This window comes from Ceratotherium simum, chromosome 28, assembly GCF_057802395.1.
Source record: "Ceratotherium simum simum isolate JZ-2026a chromosome 28, ASM5780239v1, whole genome shotgun sequence".
Taxonomy (NCBI): Eukaryota; Metazoa; Chordata; class Mammalia; order Perissodactyla; family Rhinocerotidae; genus Ceratotherium; species Ceratotherium simum.
Window position 1 is genome coordinate 33,500,417 of NC_141927.1, and position 20,339 is coordinate 33,520,755.

The window sequence follows — 20,339 nt, forward strand, 5'->3', positions numbered from 1 at the left end:
GACACCTCACCTCTCTGATAGATCCAAGAAAAGTCATTATTTATCAGTTTGTTTAACTTTTTTCTTGTTGTAAGGTTGGGAGTGATGACTTCTAGCTCTTTATATGTCAGATCTGAAAGTGGAAGTCTCCTAGTCTCTTTTAAAAGTTAGTGTCATGAAAAAAAGAAGACAGAGGGAATTCTTTTCTAGAGGAAAAGAGCATTAACATAAACATAATCAAATGAAATTTGTGGATTATTGGATCCTAGTTTGCATGATATGTATTTTTAAATACCACACATTTTGGGTACAAATGGGAACCTTTTAATATGAACTTGATATTAGATGATATTAAAGAAATATTACTATATTTTGGTACTATAATGGTGTTGTTAATGGTTATTTCAGAAACTACGCATTTTTTTTGAGATGCATACTAAGGAATTAAGGGTAAAATGTCATGACATCTATAATTTACTGTTAAAAATCTAGAACAGAATAAAGTAAATATGGCAAAATATTAGTTAAATTATTAAATCTAGGTAATAGATATACGTATATTCATTACATTATGCTGTCTACTTTTCTAGATGTTTAAACTTTTTCATTATAAAATTTTAAAATAAATTAAAAATACAATAAAAGTAATAAAATTTAAAAATAAATTTAAAATAAATCTACCTTGCCAACATAATGAGTAATATGAGATAACAAATAAAGTACAATGCAAGACACATAGAAGATGCCCAATAAATGCTAGATAATATTATCCCCAACTGGGAATTTTCTATTCTAGAGTAAGCTTCATGTGTTTACTTAGAATAAATAACGTGGTCATCTGAAATTAGTTTCACTTCACCTAACACTCATCTTTTTAGAGCAGCGAAGGGTAAATCAATGTTGCTTGTCAAACACACACCATTAGCATGAATGCAGCATATGTTAATGCTATTGTAGCTTAATGATAAATGATCAATAAATGATCATCAATATTGTAGACACCTACAATACCATCCCAACTGTGAATTTCCTGACACTTGGTAGTGTGGGAGATCAAGATTTGGCCACCCTGAAATCTATCTCTTTACCTTGGTTGTTTTCTCTAGAGACATTTGACCTCTCCCACTAACTGCCTAAAGAATTTGACATGGTGGCTCCTTCCTGGAACAGATCTATCATGATGGCTGTAAAGATAACGTAGGGTAAATGTTACAATAGGAAAGGCACCAACAAGCCCCTCTTATCAGAAGTTCTGTCTCTCTGGCCACATTCTCTGGATGACCCTGTGAAGAGTTGCCAGACAATCATTTACATTTATAAGGGAAATCTCCATTTGTAAAGGTATCTCCCTCTCTGTATTGGGAAGAGGGGGGATGAGCTCATTTCTAGTGACTTATCAATGTAGAAGGTGAGGCCTTGGGGCTGCATAATAAACCTTACTCTTGTTTACTGTGCTTTAGTGGTAATCTCCTGTAACTGACTCCCACAACCCCCAAAATCCTCCTTTGTCATTGGCTGAACATGGTATTTAAGACGAGAATTTCTGCTATTGTGTTGAGAAACGCAGTGTCCCTGCTTTCTCCCATGTATACATGTTATTAAACTTGGTATTATTTTCTCCTGCTAACCTGTCTTGTTAATTATTTGGCCAGCCATAAGAACCTTAAGGAAAAGGGCAGAGGGAGATTCTCCCTCTTCCCCCTACAGTAGACATCTATTAAGTGATTGATGCTTATTGAGAGATTGGCAGGGGAGCAAATTTCTTGATTTTCTATGCGTCAGAGAATGTTCCAGTCCACGAAGATATTCAGGCGGTTAACATGCATTTAGTATATGAATAGTTTAGAAATATGAAGCTGCCTGTCTTCTTACCACCCCATTAGCCCATTAGGCTATTTGACAATTCTATATTCTGTCAGACATCATTGCTTTCACAATCAATGGGAACATAGAAATCATCTGGCACAAGTCTCTCATTTCAAAGATGCAGAAACTGTAGTTCAGGGAAATCAAAGAACCGCCCAGAGCAGAAAATAGGATGCTCAGTTTTCAGCTCTGTGTCCTGATAGATAAAACACATATAGAGGATGACTTTTTTTTAAACTTTGGATGGGACTTCAACATAACTTAGAAATTATTTTGTATTGTGTTCTCAAATAATTTTGGTTCCATCAAATACACATTTATTAATTGTTTACCTGTGACAAGAAGTCAGACTACTAAAAGAAATGAACTATATTCCTTGCCCTCAGCAAGCTCACAATCCAGTGGGGGAATTAAATGAACAATGGTAACAAGTCAACTGAGAGCTGTGGAAACATCAAATAGAGAGGAATTGATTATACCAGAGTTGGCAGGGAAAAAAGAGTAGATGTCATGGAGGCAATGGATTTGATCTGGGTCACAAAGACAGTAAGTAAGTACTCACTGGATGGAGTAGGAGTGACAAGGGACAGCGTAAGTGTTGGCACAAACAGAGCTTGGTGCGTTTGGAGAAAGATGATGTGTGTGGTTCAATTTGGGTGTGTGCAGTGGGAAGGTGGGATATCAGGAGACGAAGTTAGCAGGAAATGGTCCTCAACTATGGCTGTGTATGAGAATCACCAGGCAACTTTCAAAAAATACTGATGTCCAGGCTCACTTACAGACCAAATTTTACCTGCATATCTGAGGGCGGCTGCAGGCACGAGTATTTAAAGAGTTCCCCCAGGTGATTCTTGTGTGCAAGATTGAACACCAGTGGAAAAAGGTGAGCTTACTACAAAAGAAAAAAGTTTTAGGTTAAGTTATCTGGATCATGTTTATCTGATCCAGGATCAGATCCTGAGTATCAAATTACTTTTTTATTTCTAAGCGCGTAGTCTCAATCTAAAGACAGTAACTTTATCTGATTACTCAAAAACATAGCTTTTGCTGAAAGTATTACTTTTCGTTCTTAAAACACTTTCTAATTCTGTGTAATAAAGTAAACATCAGAATCAGGGAAAGAAATTCAACTCAAAATGAAAAGACTCTATTTCCCCAAATCCAGCTCCCACTCAAATATCTAACAACACTGGTATTAAAGAAAGCTCAATGTAGGACATTCTCAACTTTCCTGGATTTACCAAATCCTCATATTACAATCCCAACCCAGAAATTCTCCAGCATTGTTTTGATTCAATCATTTCAACTTTCATTCACTTAAAAAATATTTGCTGCATATTGATTGTGTGCCAGACACTGACCTAAGTTCTGAGGACACAACTGTGAATAAGACAATCTCAGTTTCTGCACTCATGGAGCTCACATTGAATCAGAGGACTTCTTTCTTTCAGTTTACTTCAGCACTTCTGATTTGATCCTCTAATTCTTTAAACAATACAAATAACCCACAACAAATTTGGGGTTTGATTAAAATATGTACGGTCATCCCTCAGTATCCACGGGGGATTGGTTCAAGGACCCCCCGAGGACACCAAAATCTGCAGATGCTCAAGTCCCGTACATAAAATGGCATAGTATTTGCATATAACCTATGTCCATCCTCCTGTATACTTTAAACTGTCTCTATATTAGTTATAATACTTAATACAATGTAAATGCTGTGTAAATAATTGTTATACTGCATTGTTTAGAAAATAATGAAAAGAAAAAAAGTTTGTGCATGTTCAGTACAGATGCAAAAATAGTAGGCCTTTCCATCTGCAGTTGGTTGAATCCGCAGACCTGGAACCCACGGATATGGAGAGAAGATTGTAATCATTTTTTCCATCCCTCTTCCTATTGTGTCTCTTCCACTCATCTTCTTGATTAATGAAGAAGACTACTTAAAAACACCACTATCACTACATATTGTGGGAGATCAAGATTTGGCCACCCTGAAATCTATCTCTTTACCTTGGTTGTTTTCTCTAGAGACATTTGACCTCCCCCACTAACTGCCTAAAGAATTTGACATGGTAGCTCCTTCCTGGAACAGATCTATCATGATGGCTGTAAAGATAACGTAGGGTAAATGTTACAATAGGAAAGGCACCAACAAGCCCCTCTTATCAGAAGTTCTGTCTCTCTGGCCACATTCTCTGGATGACCCTGCGAAGAGTTGCCAGACAATCATTTACATTTATAAGGGAAATCTCCATTTGTAAAGGTATCTCCCTCTCTGTATTGGGAAGAGGGGGGATGAGCTCATTTCTAGAGACTTATCAATGTGGAAGTTGAGGCCTTGAGCTACATAATAAACCTTACTCTTGTTTACTGTGCTTTAGTGGTAATCTCCTGTAACTGACTCCCCCCACCGCCAAAATCCTCCTTTGTCATTGGCTGAAAAAGATATTTAAGACGAGAATTTCTGCTATTGTGTTGAGAAACGCAGTGTCCCTGCTTTCTCCCATGTATACATGTTATTAAACTTGGTATTATTTTCTCCTGCTAACCTGTCTTGTTAATTATTTGGCCAGCCATAAGAACCTTAAGGGAAAGGGCAGAGGGAGATTCTCCCTCTTCCCCCGACAATATCACTCCCTGTTCAAAAATCTCCAATAGATACCCATGGCTTATCACAGTGAATTTGTGGTCATTTTTAAATCTCTTCTCCCATCTCACCGTTTTTTGAGGATCAGTGTTATGTCAGCTCCTGTTATTGAGGTGAGCAGGACACATTCCCCAGATACATTAGGACAGAGAATAAAAGACAAATTCCTCACACTGACTGCAGCCACACCTGACTGCACAACTTCCTGTTCGGCTTTATCAACCTCTGATACAGGAACATTAGCGCGTTTAGTCGTATTTACATACTTTCTACATCACTGCCTCAGTCTCTTTCTTCACCCTGTTTCTTCCACCCACAAGACTCCAGCGCTTTTGGCATCTTCCATTCTTCTGCAATTAAATATTTTTTTTCTTGAAATATTGCTCATGCTGTTATTTTTATCTCTATTTACCTCAACAGATGAATAGCCTCTTGAAGAATCTAGGCTGTATTTCACAATTTTGTGCATTATTCATAGCACCTGGAAGTAGTGGGCACACAGAGGCAGTGCAGGGTGAATGCAAGAGCTTTGGGCTTAGAATCTAACAGATCTTGATTCAAATCTGGTTTAGAATCTGACAGACCTTGGTTTATTCAGATGCCAAAGAATAAAAGGAAAACCACTAGATCCTTTTCAAAAAATTACAACTCTGAGTCTATTAATTTGACAACAAGGGAACATACAGCATTGAAAAAATTCACTTAGTTGGTCACTGAGTAGAAAACGAAATCAAGGAATTTTAAGTGCTGGAAGGGAGGAGTTAATGGTGGCTATGCTAGTTAATTGTTGAAGATTAACATTATAGATAGGACAGAATGAGTCCATGGTTCCAGCACAATTAGTTGAAATAAGTCCCATTGTTCATTGGTCAGGACAATGACTTCAGTTAGGTCAAGTAAGGGTCTAGAGTACTGGGATCTTTCAAAGTTCGAGTCTTCTATCTGCTTCAGCTGTTTAGAGTCAGTTGTTATGAAACACAACAGTGAATTTTGGTATCTCCTAGGAAAGTCCTAATTTAAGTGGAAAATTTCCTTTTATGAAGGGCTGTTTAAACTTTTTTAACAAAATAGTTAATATGTATGCATTGTCTAGAATATAGTAAACACTTAATAAAATTACATGTAGCATTTTTATTCAGGTATATCTGTTCATTGATTAATTTTTATATTGGCCCCGAAAGGCATGTCCTTGGTTTTTTACGATCTTTGGAGAGAATATGAAAAATGAGGAGAATTAAATACATTTATTTTAATAAACATTATGTAAGGGGCTACGTCGCTGAATTGTGGGCCCCCAAGTTCACATGTTTGAGTCATAGCCCTCAATATTGCAGAATATGACTATATTCAAAGAGAGCACCTTTAAAGAGGTAACTAAGGTAAAATGAGGTATCATGGGGGGTGCAAGGGTAACTAATCTGATATGACTGGTGTCCTCATTAGAAGAGGAGATGATTAGCACACAGGCAAACACAGAGGAAGGACCATGTGAAGACACTAGAAGAAGAAATCTGTCTACAAGCTAGGGAGAGAGTCTTCAGAAGAAACCAACCTTACCGCACCTGGACCTTGGATTTCTAGCCTCCAGAATTGTGAGAAAATAAATTTCCATTGTTTAAGCCACCCAGTCTGTGGTAATTTGTTATGGCAGCCCTAGCAAACTAAAACAGATTTTGGTACTGGGAACTGGGGTGCTGCTGTAACAAATACCTAAAAATGTAGAAGTGGCTTGAAACTTACTAATGGGTAGAGGCCGGAATGGTTTGAGGCTAGGAAAAGCCTAGCTGGCCCAGTGGCGTAGTGGTTAAATTTGTGCACGCCGCTTAGGGGCCGGGGTTACGCCAGTTCCGATCCTGCGCGCAGACCTACGCACCACTCATCAAGCCATACTGCTGAGGAGGCCTCCCACATAGAAGAACAGAAGGACCTACAACTAAGGTATACAACTGTGTACTAGGGCTTTGAGGAGAAAAAAGGGGGGGAAAAAAGAGGAAGATTGGCAACAGATGTTAGCTCAGTGTCAATATTACCAAAAAAAAAAAAAAGTTAGAAAAAAAAAGAAAAGCCTAGATTGGGCTGGCCTGGTGACATAGTGGTTAAGTTTGTGCGCTCTTCTTCATCAGGCCGGGGTTCACAGGTTGGGATCACGGCCACAGACCTACACACCGCTGATCAAGCCATGCTGTGGCAGTGTCCCACATAGAAAATAGAGGAAGATGGGCACAGATATTAGCTCAGGGATAATCTTCCTCAGCAAAAAGAGGAAGATTGGCAACAGATGTTAGACCAGGGCCGATCTTCCTCACCAAAAAAAAAAAAAAAAAAGTCTTAGATTGCAGTGAAAAGACTGTTGGTAGAGAGAAAAACATTAAAGGTACTTCTGGTAAGGTCTCAGACAGAAAGGAGAAACATGTTATTGGAAACTGGAGGAAAGGTGATCCTTGTTACAAAGTGGTGAAGAACTTGGCTGAATTATGTTCTAATGTTTTAGGGAAAGCAGAACTTGCAAGTGATGAACTTGGATATTCAGTTGGGGAGATTTCTAAGCAAAATGTGGAAGGTGTGGCCTGGTTTCTCCTTGCTGCTTGTAGTAAAATAAAGGAGGAAAGAGATAAATGTTTAAGCCAAAGGAACCAGAACTTAAAATTTGGAAAATTCTCAGACTAATTGTTGTAGTTTAAATTTGATTTCCCTAATGGATTATGATGTTGATGGTCTTTTCAGTTTATTTGTCATCAGTTTATCCTCTTTACTGAAATGTCTGTTCCTATCTTTTGCCATGTTCTAATTGGATTTTTGTTTGTATTTTTATTCATTTATTTATTTTTACTGTTGCATTTCAAGAGTTCTTTATTATTCTAGATATTTGATCTTTGTTAGAAATATGGCTTACAAATATTATCCTCCACTTAAAAGATCTTTCAAAAAGAAAAAGAGCTTAATTTTGATAAAATTCAGTTTAATTTTTCCTTTTGTTGATCATCAAATTTATGGATCTTCAAGTCTATTTGTGTCAAGTTCAAGAATTTTTGCCTAGACTTAAATCCCAAAGATTGTTTTCCTACATTTTCTTTTTTAAAACTTCTATATTTTTCTATTTTACATTTTAATCCATGATCCATTTTGAGTTAATGTTTGCATGAGATGTGAGATTTTGGTTGAGTTTCAATTTTTTGCCTATGGATGTCCACTTGCTGCAACTTCACTTTTTTTAAAGACTATCTTTCCTCCATTGAATCACTTTTGCACCTTTGTGAAAAATCAGGTGGTCATATTTGTATAGGTCTATTTCTTGGTTCTCTATTCTGTTCCATTGATCTATGTGTCAGGCCCCATGCCAATCACATACTGACTCCATCAGTGTAGCTACCTAATAAGTCTTAAAATCAGGTAGACTGAATCGTTCTTTTTGTTTTTGTTTTTGTTTTTTGTGAGGAAGATCAGCCCTGAGCTAACATCCATGCCGATCTTCCCCCACTTTATGTGGGACGCTGCCACAGCATGGCCTGACAAACAGTGCGTCGGTGCGCGCCTGGGATCTGAACCCAGGCCGCCAGCAGCAGAGCACGTGCACTGCTATGCCATGGGGCCGGCCCCTGAATCGTTCTTTAATCTTCATTTTCAAAATTAGTTTAGCTATTCTAGTTCTTTTGCTTTTCCATATACGTTTTAGAATAGTTTTATCTATACCTACAAAAAATTTTGCTGGGGTTTTGATAATAATGGTATTAAACCTTTACAGTCATGCACCACATAATGACATTTTGGTCAATGATGGACTGCATATACCATGGTGATTCCATAAGACTAGTACCATGTAGCTCAGGTGTGTAGTAGGCTATACCACCTAGGTCTGTGTAAGTACACTCTATGATGTTTGCACAATGATGAAATTGCCTAATGATGCATTTCTCAGAATGTATCTCTGTCATTAAGCAACACATGACTGTAAATCATGACTGTAAATTTAAAGAAAATTAATATCTTTACTATGTTGAGTCTTCCAACACACAAACACAATATGTCTCCCCATTAATTTGGGTATTCTTTAATTTCTTTCATTAGCATTATATAGTTTTCAGGATACAAGTTCTATATATGTTTTGTTAGATTTACACCAAAGTATTTAATTTTTTAGGTGACTGTAAATGGTATTTTATTTTTAATTTCAGTATCCATGTGTTTGTAGCTAGCATATAGAAATACAATTTATTTTTTATGTTTATCTTATATTTTGCAACCTTGCTGAACTCACTCTATGTAGCCATGTTATCTGTATATAAAAAGAGTTTTATTTCTTCCTTTCTGATCTCTGTCTTTACTTCCTCTTCTTGCCTTATTGCATTAGCTAGAACTTACAGCATGAGTGCTAGGAGTGGACATCCTTGCTTTGTTTCTGATCTTAGGGAGAAAGCATTCAGTCTTTCACCACTAAATAGAGTGGTACGTGTAGGTTTTTGGTAGATGCTCTTTGTCAAGTTGATGAAGTTACCCATTATTCCTATTTTACTGAGAGTTTTTATCATGAATATCACGTGAATTTTGTCAAATGATTTTTCTGCATTGATTGATATGATCATGTGATTTTTGGTTTTAGTTTCTTTTATAGTGGATTACATTGATTAATTTTTGAATATTGAACTAGCCTTGTATCCCTGAAATAAGTCTTGTTTGGTCATGGATATAATTCCTATTATATACTGCTAATATCTATTTGTTAATATTCGGTTAAAGGTTTTACTGTCTGTATTCATGAGGTAGATTACTCTGTAGTTTTTATTTTTTGTACTATTGGTCTGTTTCTCTGGTTTTTGTCAGATTAATCCTAGTTTCATAAAATGAAATGAGAAGTGGTCCTTCGTCTTCTACTTTCTGGAAAAGTTTATTTAGAATTGCCGTTAGTTCTTTTTTAAAAGTTTGACATGATTCTCCAGTGAAACTATGTGGACCTAGAGATTACTTTTTTGGGGAATTATTAAATTATGAGCTCAATTTGTTAATAGTTATAGGGCTATTAAAATTGTCTATTTCATATTTGGTGAGTTGTGGTAGTTAGTGCTGTCTGAGGAATTAGTCCTTTTCATCTAAATTGTTAAATGTATGCGTGTAGACTTATTTGTAATAGTCCCTTATTATCATTTTAATGTCTACAAGGCCTCTAATGACATCCTGTTTCATTCTTGATATTAGCAATTTGTTCTCTCTTTGCTTCAGTTTCATTAGAGGTTTGTCACTTTTATTGATATTTTCAAAGAATCAGCTCTTTGTTTCTATGGTTTTATCTATGGCTTTTCTGTTTCAGTTTCATTTATTTCTGCTCTTACTACTATAATTTCTTTCCTTCTGCTTGTTTTTGGTTTATTTTGTTCTTCATTTTCTAATCTTCAGATAAAAGCATAGATTATTGATTTGAGACTTTTCCTCTTTTCCAATATGCATTTAGGACTATAACTTTCCTTCTCTGTACTGTTTTTGCTATGCCTCATAAACATTTGATATGGTGCATTTTCATTTTTGTTTAGTTCAACATATGTATTGATTAATCTTCAGACTCATCTTTGGCCCATAGATTATTTAGAAATGTGTTGCTTGTTTCTAAATGTGTATAAGTCAACGCCCTTCTCTCAATAATTAGTATAACAATTAAATGAACAGGATGCAATCCACTCTCATAGAAAATAAACCACATTTGGGCCATAAATCCAACCTCAACAAGTTTAAAGAAAAATGAACCCAGGTTGAATGCGTTGTCTATCCACAACTGAATTAAAGTAGAAATAAATAACAGGAAGATAACAGAAAAATTCTATTGAAGAGTGTTGACTTCTTCAAATATAGTTGTGGTCTTTGTCTATTTCTCCATTCAGTTCTATTAGATTTTTAAAAATAGACTTTATTTTTTAGAACGATTTGTAGTTCACTGCAAAAGTGAGTAGAAGATACAGAGATTTCCCATATATTCTTTGCCCCTACACATGCACAGTTTCCCCCATTATCAATATCCCCCACCAGAGTGGTACATTTTTTACAGTCAATGAACCTTCATTGACACATCATTCTAATCAAAAGTCCATAGGTTACACATAATATCAAAAGTTTTTAGTTGTACTTAGAAGGAATGGGGAAAAGTATGTCTAATTTATCTTCCAAGAAATGGGAATACCAATGCAATGTTTTTAAAAATCAAAATTTATGCAAAAAATCCATATAAACAAAATCTCAACTTTTAACTAAAGACAGAATCAGTATTACTGAATTACCTTCTATCTCAGGGTTCAATATGGCCCATCACAGTACTGTTATTAATCTTCTTTATATTTAAAATGTAGAATTTACCTTAATATAGTAAACAAAACAACAAACATTGCCTTAAACAAGAGAGAAACTTATTTCTTTCTTGCATAGAGAAAGTCCTGAATCAGCAGCTCTGGGCTGGGAGAGAGCTCCATGGCACTATCAGGAATTTGGGCTCCTGCCTTTCTATTCCACTGTCATCAGCCTATGGCTTTTTTTTCAAGGTTGCCTTGTGATGTGCATGATTGTGTTAAGTAAGATGGAGGGGGAATGACAGAAAAGCACAGAGGGGTCCTCCCTTAGCTGAGACAGCTCTCTTCAAGCAGCCTTTCCACAAGTTCTACACATTTCCACTTACATCTTCCTGATAAAGATTCATCCTTCTGCCATTTCTAGCTGGTAAAGAAGGTTGAGAGTAGAGTCTTTTATTCTGGGCTGCAATGTACTCAGCTAACAATTAGAGTTCCCTATCTAAAAAAGAGGAGACCAGATGTTGGGAGAAGGGAATTAGCAATCTCTACTATCCATACGATATCATACTAGATCCCGAAGTCTGAAGAGGGTTGACCCAATTTCTATTTATTTCATGATGCCATAAATATTGGTAAATAGTAATAATTTTCTTTGGAGGAAAATGCAAAGTCAAATGCACTCAACATAAGTGCAAGAATTCTAAGGTACATGCATACTGACAACTGTTGGAAAAGATCAACACTAAGAGTTCCTGCCCACCACCTTCCTAGGGCTGATTTGTAAGTTCTAACTTACCACTTTGGTCAAAATGAATGGATGCTATTTTAGATTAAAGAGGTAATTTGTCCCATTCACTGATACAAAGCATATGGATTTTTTCCCTCATGTCAGGCCCATTGCTCTGCATATTTAAGAGGCAAGTTCTCATCAGCTTCAAGATACTGTGGTTGATATCAATATGTTCACACTTCCCTCACTTCTCACAGCTGACAGCTGTATAGAGGTGGCTATAGTTTTCCAGGGCAACTCATCAGTCCTGGAGCAGCATATCTATTCAAGGAAGAGCCTCATAGTGTAATAATTTTGAACAAGGTCAATAGGTCTTTTATTTGCATCACCCAAACCAGTGAAATATCAGGATGGGAGTTCCGAACCATGTGCTGAAAGGCAAGATTTTATGAAATCTTTAAGGAAAAACACAGTAAAGCCATGAATCTGCAATAGGGAAATTTTGGTTCATTTGAAGGCCAAAAACATATAAATAAATAAATAAAGCACAGAAAAAATATAAAGCACACGTGGAGTAAAACATAAAATTTTAGTTTTCGTTGCTTATACTTACTTGATTTATAGATTTTGAAGTAACTGAGCTTTGTTAAAGATAAATTCAGAAAATATTTTAGTATACTTCAAGGGAATCAAGGGAAGAAAAGAAAGAAATAACAGTTGAAAAGACAGCGTCAATTAAAAAATATTGTCCAGATGTTAGGTATAGGATTCCGGCATCTACACAACACACGTGCTAAGCATGTGGTACGGTCTCTCAGAGAGATGAAGATATTCCCCTAAGGTTACACATTTGGAATGAGTCAGAGCCAGGGCTCAAACAGATCTAAATTTTCTAACTACAGAAAAACATGCTGCTTTCCAGATATGGAGAGATAGCATGCTTGAAGAGACAAGAGGCAAAAACAGTAGCTGGCCAATGCTTGGGACCAGCAGACAGGCAAGAGTTAGTGCAGCTGTAGGGTTCCCCAGTGTTCATAAATCACTGACATCACACTCTGCCATCCACTAAGGATCTCAAAGTTTCTTTCACCTCTTATTATAGTTTTTTGAAACATATATGTATGTGTTATCACTGTTCATAGTTCTTCAATTCTTTTCTACTCTTAAGCCACATAAAGTGACCAGAGCGGTGAATTAGGAAAAAATTGTCTACAGGATTACACAAAAATGACCTTATCCACTTAACTCCAGAAGAAAATTAAATTAAGTTTGAGGACCTTTTCTTTCCTAGGCTGATGGTTTCTCACCTTGATTTATGGGGTGGTAGGAAAAAGCCATTTTCCACCCAGCTCCACTTCACTCATAATATGACTACATGTTACAAATGCATGTAGAGGCAACAACTGCTCAATTTATCTTTGGAAAATTTCCATCTCTCCCTCTCTGACCTGCTCACTTCTATTTGCCAAGTTCTCTCAGTGCATAGGTCGCTTGTACCAGGACACTTCTGAGATGGTGATGCATTCTCCTCCACTCAACATATATTTCTCTAATTTTCCCTTTATCTCTGCTCTATAATACCCAAGAAAACAGTTTTGTAATTCATTAGTGACTTGTTACTATTGGGTTGCTGTATTAATTCTTATGAGAGATGTTAAATTTAACAAGAGAACCTGGGAAAGTAAATCTCTTAATCAAAAAGTAGCACTTACTGGTGAATAAAACATTGTGAAGAAAATAGGTAGGGTTGTTGGGACTTCAAGTCCCTAGAGACTTCTGCCAGGATGAATCTGCTCCTACGGGTGGAATCAGGAGCTCCCTGGCTGCCAACAGCACCCTGGCTGTCCTTCCAACTTGAAAGAAATACATAGAACATGGTCATAGTCTTTTCTCAGAAGCTCCACTGGATTTTCTAGGCACCTCAAAGACCCAGGGGCTGAGAATAGGAAAGGAGATGCTTTTATAATTAGGAGAAATATCTACAGCTACAACTTTAGCCTCCTGGATTCCAGGAGATCTCTTCTGTAACACATTGTACTTCAAGATTGCGTGGGTAGGGAGAACATATATGAAGTGAAGTTTAAAACAGTAAAATAATACATTCAGCCACAACGCTGTATATAATCTTATTTAAGAAATGGTTCTTTCTTTTGTTTATTTAATTTAGTCTAAGAGTCCATCAGATATCCATGGCATCATCGTAAGATTTTAAACTGAGATTAGTTCACTACGTTGAAGGGGAAAAATTTTTCTTTTCAGAAATGTTAGTAAAAATGAGTTGAAATGTTGAATAGAATTCTCTCAAATAAATCAGACAGAATGTAAGTCTCTCTTAATGTGTCTTATCCCTGTTAAGAAATGCACCAGAAGAAAATGGTCTCTTTTCGTCACATGCTTTGAATGGGTTTAAGTGTCCTCATTTGTCTTCTGACTCTCAGCTGTGAAACAAAGAACACTGAACACCAAGGTAGGAGTTTAAGTTCTCACATAAAATGGGATTTTGAGTTTGTTCAGGATGTTGCCCAATCCAGAAGAAATAATAATCCCAGAATAGTTGCCAAATTAGGAGTTAGTTCTGGAATTTCTTGTCACCTGACATTCTCTGAGCTTGCCTTTTGTCCAGGCTCAGAATTCATTCGAATTTTAATCCAATTTGTAGAGTTACCAAGAATATAGGGCAACAAACCCAGTGTAGGTAGATTTTCTGTTCTTCAGAACATGGGCAGCCCATACTAAGGGTTGATTTATGTAATTTTTTTGGTGGGGGAAAAGTGAAGTGAATTGAATGATTGCTTCTTTATTAAAGAAATGATACTCAGGACTTTGAGATTGCACTGTATCTAGTTGAAATATAAGCTTTTATAATGCAATATCCCTTAATGTTGACAAAATTAACAATTACTTTTGCACCTTCCTTAAGTTTCCTGAAATCTTTTTTCCTAGATTTATTGAGTTATAATTGACATATAACATTGTGTAAGCTTAAGGTGTACAATTTGATGATTTTATACATGTATATATTGTTAAATGTTTACCACAATAAAGTTAGTTAACACATCCTTCACCTCACATAATTACCATTTTCTTGTTGTTTTCATTATGGTGAGAACGTTAAAGCTCTACTCTTGGATTGCTGTCAAGATGGTGGTGTCAGCGGACTCTGAACTCACCTCCTCTCAAGGAGACAACAGACTTACAACTAATCTTGGAAGAATTACCCCTGAGAGAGAGCTGAAAACTGGATAAGAGGAACCCCTGCAACACACAACAGTCTTGACTGGGGTGGAAGAGACAGAAACTCCCTTCTGGAGAGAAAAAAAGCCATCTTCCCAAAGCTGCAGCCCCTCACAGCCATCCAGGAGCAATACAAAGGTATGCAGCCTTCCCTGGGGGAGTGGGGGACCTGAGTGGGGACTGTTGCCACTGTAAGCATTTTCTGGACTCAGCACAACCAAGACGAGTATCATGATATCTGGCTTTACTGGCTACTAACAACAACAGGGAATACGCCCAGAAAAGCTATCAGATATAAGAAAAAAACAAGCCAGCTCTTTAAAGGCCTATGCAAAAATTCACCCATTTCAGAAGACAACATAAAATCACCAGAAGAAAGGTGCACATTCATTTGGTAAAAAGAGACTCACCTGATAGGCCCTACGTGCATCTCAGTGAGAAGTGAAAACTCTCTAGGTACTGAGACATTAGTGGCAGCCATTTTTGTGACCTGGTTACAGGGGTGCCAACACAGTCACTGGCAGACATCATTGGAGTTCTCCTCCTGGCCTCTCCACCTAGGGTCTGCCTCCCCAACTAGAGCACTGATTTAATCCAGCTCAGCCAGGGCAAGTGGCTCACCCTAGGGACTGGCCCCAGCCAACAACATACCCTCAGACAACTTACAGGACTGCATAGGCTAAGTGCCTAGATTCTCTGCAGCCAGGCAAGTGGGTCCACCTCTGTGAGGCAGGGTGTGTGCAAGGAGCAGGTGGAGTGTGTGGGGCATTGGGAGAGTGTGTGGGTCTTCTGCTGTGGGGTGACTGGGTCCCATTCAGGGGGTCAGGGCATGCGCATGGGGCAAGACTGTGTTGATGGTGTGTGGTCCTGTGGGTGGTGGGGCTTTTCAGCTGCTGAAGACTTGTGCTTCTCAAACAGCTCCATAGGGGATTGGCCCCACCTTCCAAAGCCTGAAACAATTGGGTGGTCCCGTGCCTGGGGCCTGCCCCACCCAGCTGCAATGCTGAGAGAGCCAACAAAAGGCTTATATGCTGGAGGCCTACAGCTATTGTAAGCCCCTGAGCTTAACATCCAGCCACACTGGGAGCTGACTCACTTAACAGAAAAACTGCAATAGGAATGTGCTATTAGAACCTGCAGCCAACTGTGCTGGGGCTCACCACACCTGATAAAGATACTAAAGGGTCCATAACAGCCACACACAGCTGAGCATTACAACCAGCTGGCTGGGGGGACAGTTCAGCCTCCCAGGGCATCTACAGCAAGAGCAACCCTGCCACAACAGAAGGACATATGTAACCCACATGAGGGTCACTCCTGGAATATTTGGAACTGATTATGAGAGGGAAGCACACTATTGGGCCGCATAAGGCATCTCTTACATAAGGTCACCTCTCCAAGATCAGGAGACATAGCTGACTTACCTAATACATAGATACAAGCACAGAGAAAGAGGAAAATGAAGAGGCAAAGGAATATGTTCCAAGTAAGGGAACAGGACAAAATCCCAGAAAAAGAACTAACTGAAACAGAAATGAGCAATATGCCTGACAAAGAGATCAAACAAAGAGTCATAAGGATGTTCACTGAGCTTGAGAGAAGAATGGATGAACTCAGTAAGGATGTCAACAAAGAAATGGAAAATATAAAAAAGAACCAATCAGAAATGAAGAATACAACACAGGAAATGAAAAATTCACTACAGGGACTCAAAAGCAGAGTGGAGGATACAGAAGAACGGATCAGTGAGCTTGATGAAAGACTAGAGGAAATCACTCAAGCTGAAAAGATAAAAGAAAAAAGAATTAAAAAGAGTGAGGACAGTCTAAGAGACCTCTGGGACAACATCAAGCACAGTAACATCCATGTTATAGGTGTCCCAGAAGGTGAGGAGAAAAACAAAGGGGTAGGGAAACCATTTGAAGAAATAATAGCTGAAAACTTTCCTAACCTAAGGAAGGAAACAGACATCAAGTACAGGAAGCACAGAGAACACCAAGAAAGATAAATGTAAAGAGACCCACACCAAGACACATCATAATTAAAATGTCCAAAATTAAAGATAAAGAAAATTCTCTCTGCAAGAGAAAGGCAACAAGTCACATACAAAGGAAACACCATAAAGTTATCAGCTGACTTCTCAACAGAAACCTTACAGGCTAGAAGTGAGTGGCACAATATGTTTAAAGCGCCAAAAGTAAAAAAATCTACAGCCAAGAATACTCTACCCAGCAAGGTTATCATTCTGAACGGAAGGAGAGATAAAGAGTTTCCCAGACAAGCAAAAAGTAAAGGAGTTTATCACCAAGAAACCAGCCCTACAAGAAATGCTAAAGGGACCCATTTAAGGGGGAAAGAGAAGAACACAAATAGGAAAAAAAAAATCTGTTCCCATGATAAGAGCATAATGGATACAAATGCACAAAAATGAGGTTAGGTATGATATCAAAAACAAAATGTGAGAGGAGGGGAGTAAAAGAGTAGAGCTTTTAGAAAGAGGTCAAACTAAGGAGACCATCAACTTAATATAGATTGCTATATTTGTAGGTTATTATATATGAACCTTATGGTAATCACAAACCAGAAACTCATAATAAAAAAACAAAAAACTAAGAGAAAGAAACCCAACCATAATACTAAAGAAAACCATCAAACCACAAGGGAAGAGAGAAGAGAAGAAGAAAGGAATGGAAAAGAACTACTAAAACAACCAGAAAAAAAAGTTAAAACATAGCAATAAGTTCATACTTATAAATAGCTACTTTAAATATCAATGAACTAAATGCTCCAATCAAAAGGTGTAAGGTTATGGTTAAAAGGTATTGGTTAAAAAGGTATTGGTTAAAAAAGGAGGAACCATATATATGCTGCATACAAGAGACACACTTGAGACATCAAGACATTCAAAAAGATACTCCATGCAAAAGCCAATTAAAAGAAAGCTGTGATAGCAATATTTATATCACACAAAATAGACTTTAAAACAAAAACTGTAACAAGAGACAAAGAAGGGCCCTACATAATGATCAAGGGAACAATCCAACAAGAGGATCTAACACTTGAAAATATCTATGCACCCAACGTAGGAAGATGTAAATATATAGAGCAATTACTAACAGACATAAAAGGAGAAATAGACTGTAACAGAACAATAGTAGGGGACTTTAACAATCCACTTACACCATTGGATAGATCATCCAAATAGAAGATCAATAAGGAAATATTGGCCTTAAATGACACACTAGACCAGATGGACTTAGTGGATATATACAGAACATTTCATTCAAAAACCAAAGAACAGACATTCTTTTCAAAGGCATATGGAACCTTTTCCAGGACTGATCATATTTTAGGCCACAAAACAAGTCTCCACAAATTTAAGAAGATTGAAGTAATACCAAGCATCTTTTCTGACCACAACTGTATGAAAATAGAAATCAATTCCAGGAAGAAAATCAGAAAGCCACAAATATGTGGAGATTAAACAAAATGCTACTGAACAATGATTGTGTCAATGAAGAAATCAAAGGAGAAATAAAAAAATACCTGGAGACAAATGAAAATGAAAATACAACATGCCAGAATTTATGTGATACAGCAAAAGCGGTTCTAAGGGGGAAGTTTGTAGCAATACAGGCCTACCACAACAAACAAGAAAAATCTCAAATAAACAATCTAAACAGTGCACCTAAAGGAACTGGAAAAAGAAGAACAAACAAAGCCCCAAATTTGGGGCTGATTTTCAATAGAAGGAGAAAAATAATAAAAATCAGAGCAGAAATATATGAAATAGAGACTGGAAAAAATCAATCAAACCAAGAACTGGTTCTTTGAAAAGAAAAACAAAATTGACAAACCTTTGGCTTGACTCTCCAAAAGAAAAAGAGAGAAGGCTCAAATAAATAAAATCAGAAATGAAAGAGGAGAAATTACAACAGACATTTCAGAAATACAAAAGATTATAAGAGAATAGTACGAAAAGCTATATGCCAGCAAATTGGATAATCTAGAAGAAAAGGATAAATTCTTAGAATTATACAACCTTCCAAAACTGGATCAAGAAGAAATAGAGAATTTGAATAGACCAATCACCAGTAAGGAGGTCAAAATGATAATCAAAAACCTCCCAAGAAATAGAAGTCCAGGATCAGATGGTTTCCCTGGTGAATACCACCAAGTATTCAAGGAAGACTTAATACCTATCCTTCTCAAACTGTTCCAAAAAATTGAAGAGGGGAAGCTTCCTAAGTCATTCTACAAAGCGAAAATTATCCCGATACCAAAACCAGACAAGGACAATGCAAAAAAAGAAAATTACAGGCCAATATCACTGATGAACCTTGATGCAAAAATTCTCAACAAAATACCATCAAATCAAATACAACAATACATTAAAAAGATCATACACTGTGATCAAGTGGCATTTACTCCAGGGGTGCAGGGATGGTTCAACATCTGCAAAACAATCAACATGATAAACCACATTAACAAAATGAAGAATAAAAATCACATGATCATCTCAATAGATTCAGAGAAAGCATTTGACAACATAGAGCATCCATTTATGATAAAAACTCTGAATAAAATGGGTATAGAAGGAAAGTACCTCAACATAATAAAGGCCATATATGACAAACCTGTGGCTAACATCATTCTCAATGGTGAAAAACTGATAACTAGCCCCCTAAAAACAGGAACCAAACAAGGATGCCCACTTTCACCACTCCTATTTAACATAGTATTGGAAGTCCTAGCCAGAGCAATCAGGGAAGAAAAAGAAATAAAAACAATCCAAATTGGAAAGGAAGAAGCAAAATTGTTACTATTCGCAGATGACATCATTTTATATATATAGAAAACCCTAAAGAATCTGCCAAAAAACTTTTAGAAATAATATATGAATATGGTAAAGTTGGAGGATACAAAATCAACATACAAAAATCAATTGCTTTTCTATACACTTACAGTGAAGTAGCATAAAGAGAAATTAAGAATACAATCCCATTTACAATTGCAACAAAAAGAATAAAATACCTAGGAATAAACTTGACCAAAGAGATGAAACATCTGTACACTGAAAACTATAAAACATTGTTGAAAGAAATTGAAGAAGACACAAAGAAATGGAAAGAAATTCCATGCTCTTGGATTGGAAGAATTAACATAGTTAAAATGTCCATACTTCCCAAAGTAATCTATAGATTCAACACTATCTCTACCAAAGTTCCAAGTACATTTTTCACAGAAATAGAGCAAAGCATCCTAAAATTTGTATTGAACAAGAAAGACCCCAAATAGCTAAAGGAATCCTGAGGAAAAAGAACAAAGCTGGAGGTATCACATGCCCTGATTTCAAAATATACTACAAAGTTATAGTAACCAAAACAGCACGGTACTGGCACAAAAACAGACACAAAGATCAATGGAACAGAATCGAGAGCCCTGAAATAAACCCACACATCTACGGACAGCTAATTTTTGACAAAGGAGCCAAGAACGTACAATGGAGAAAGGAAAGTCTCTTCAATAAATGGTGTTGGGAAAACTGGACAGCCACATGCCAAAAAATGCAAGTAGACCATTATCTTACACTCTACACCAAAACTAACTCAAA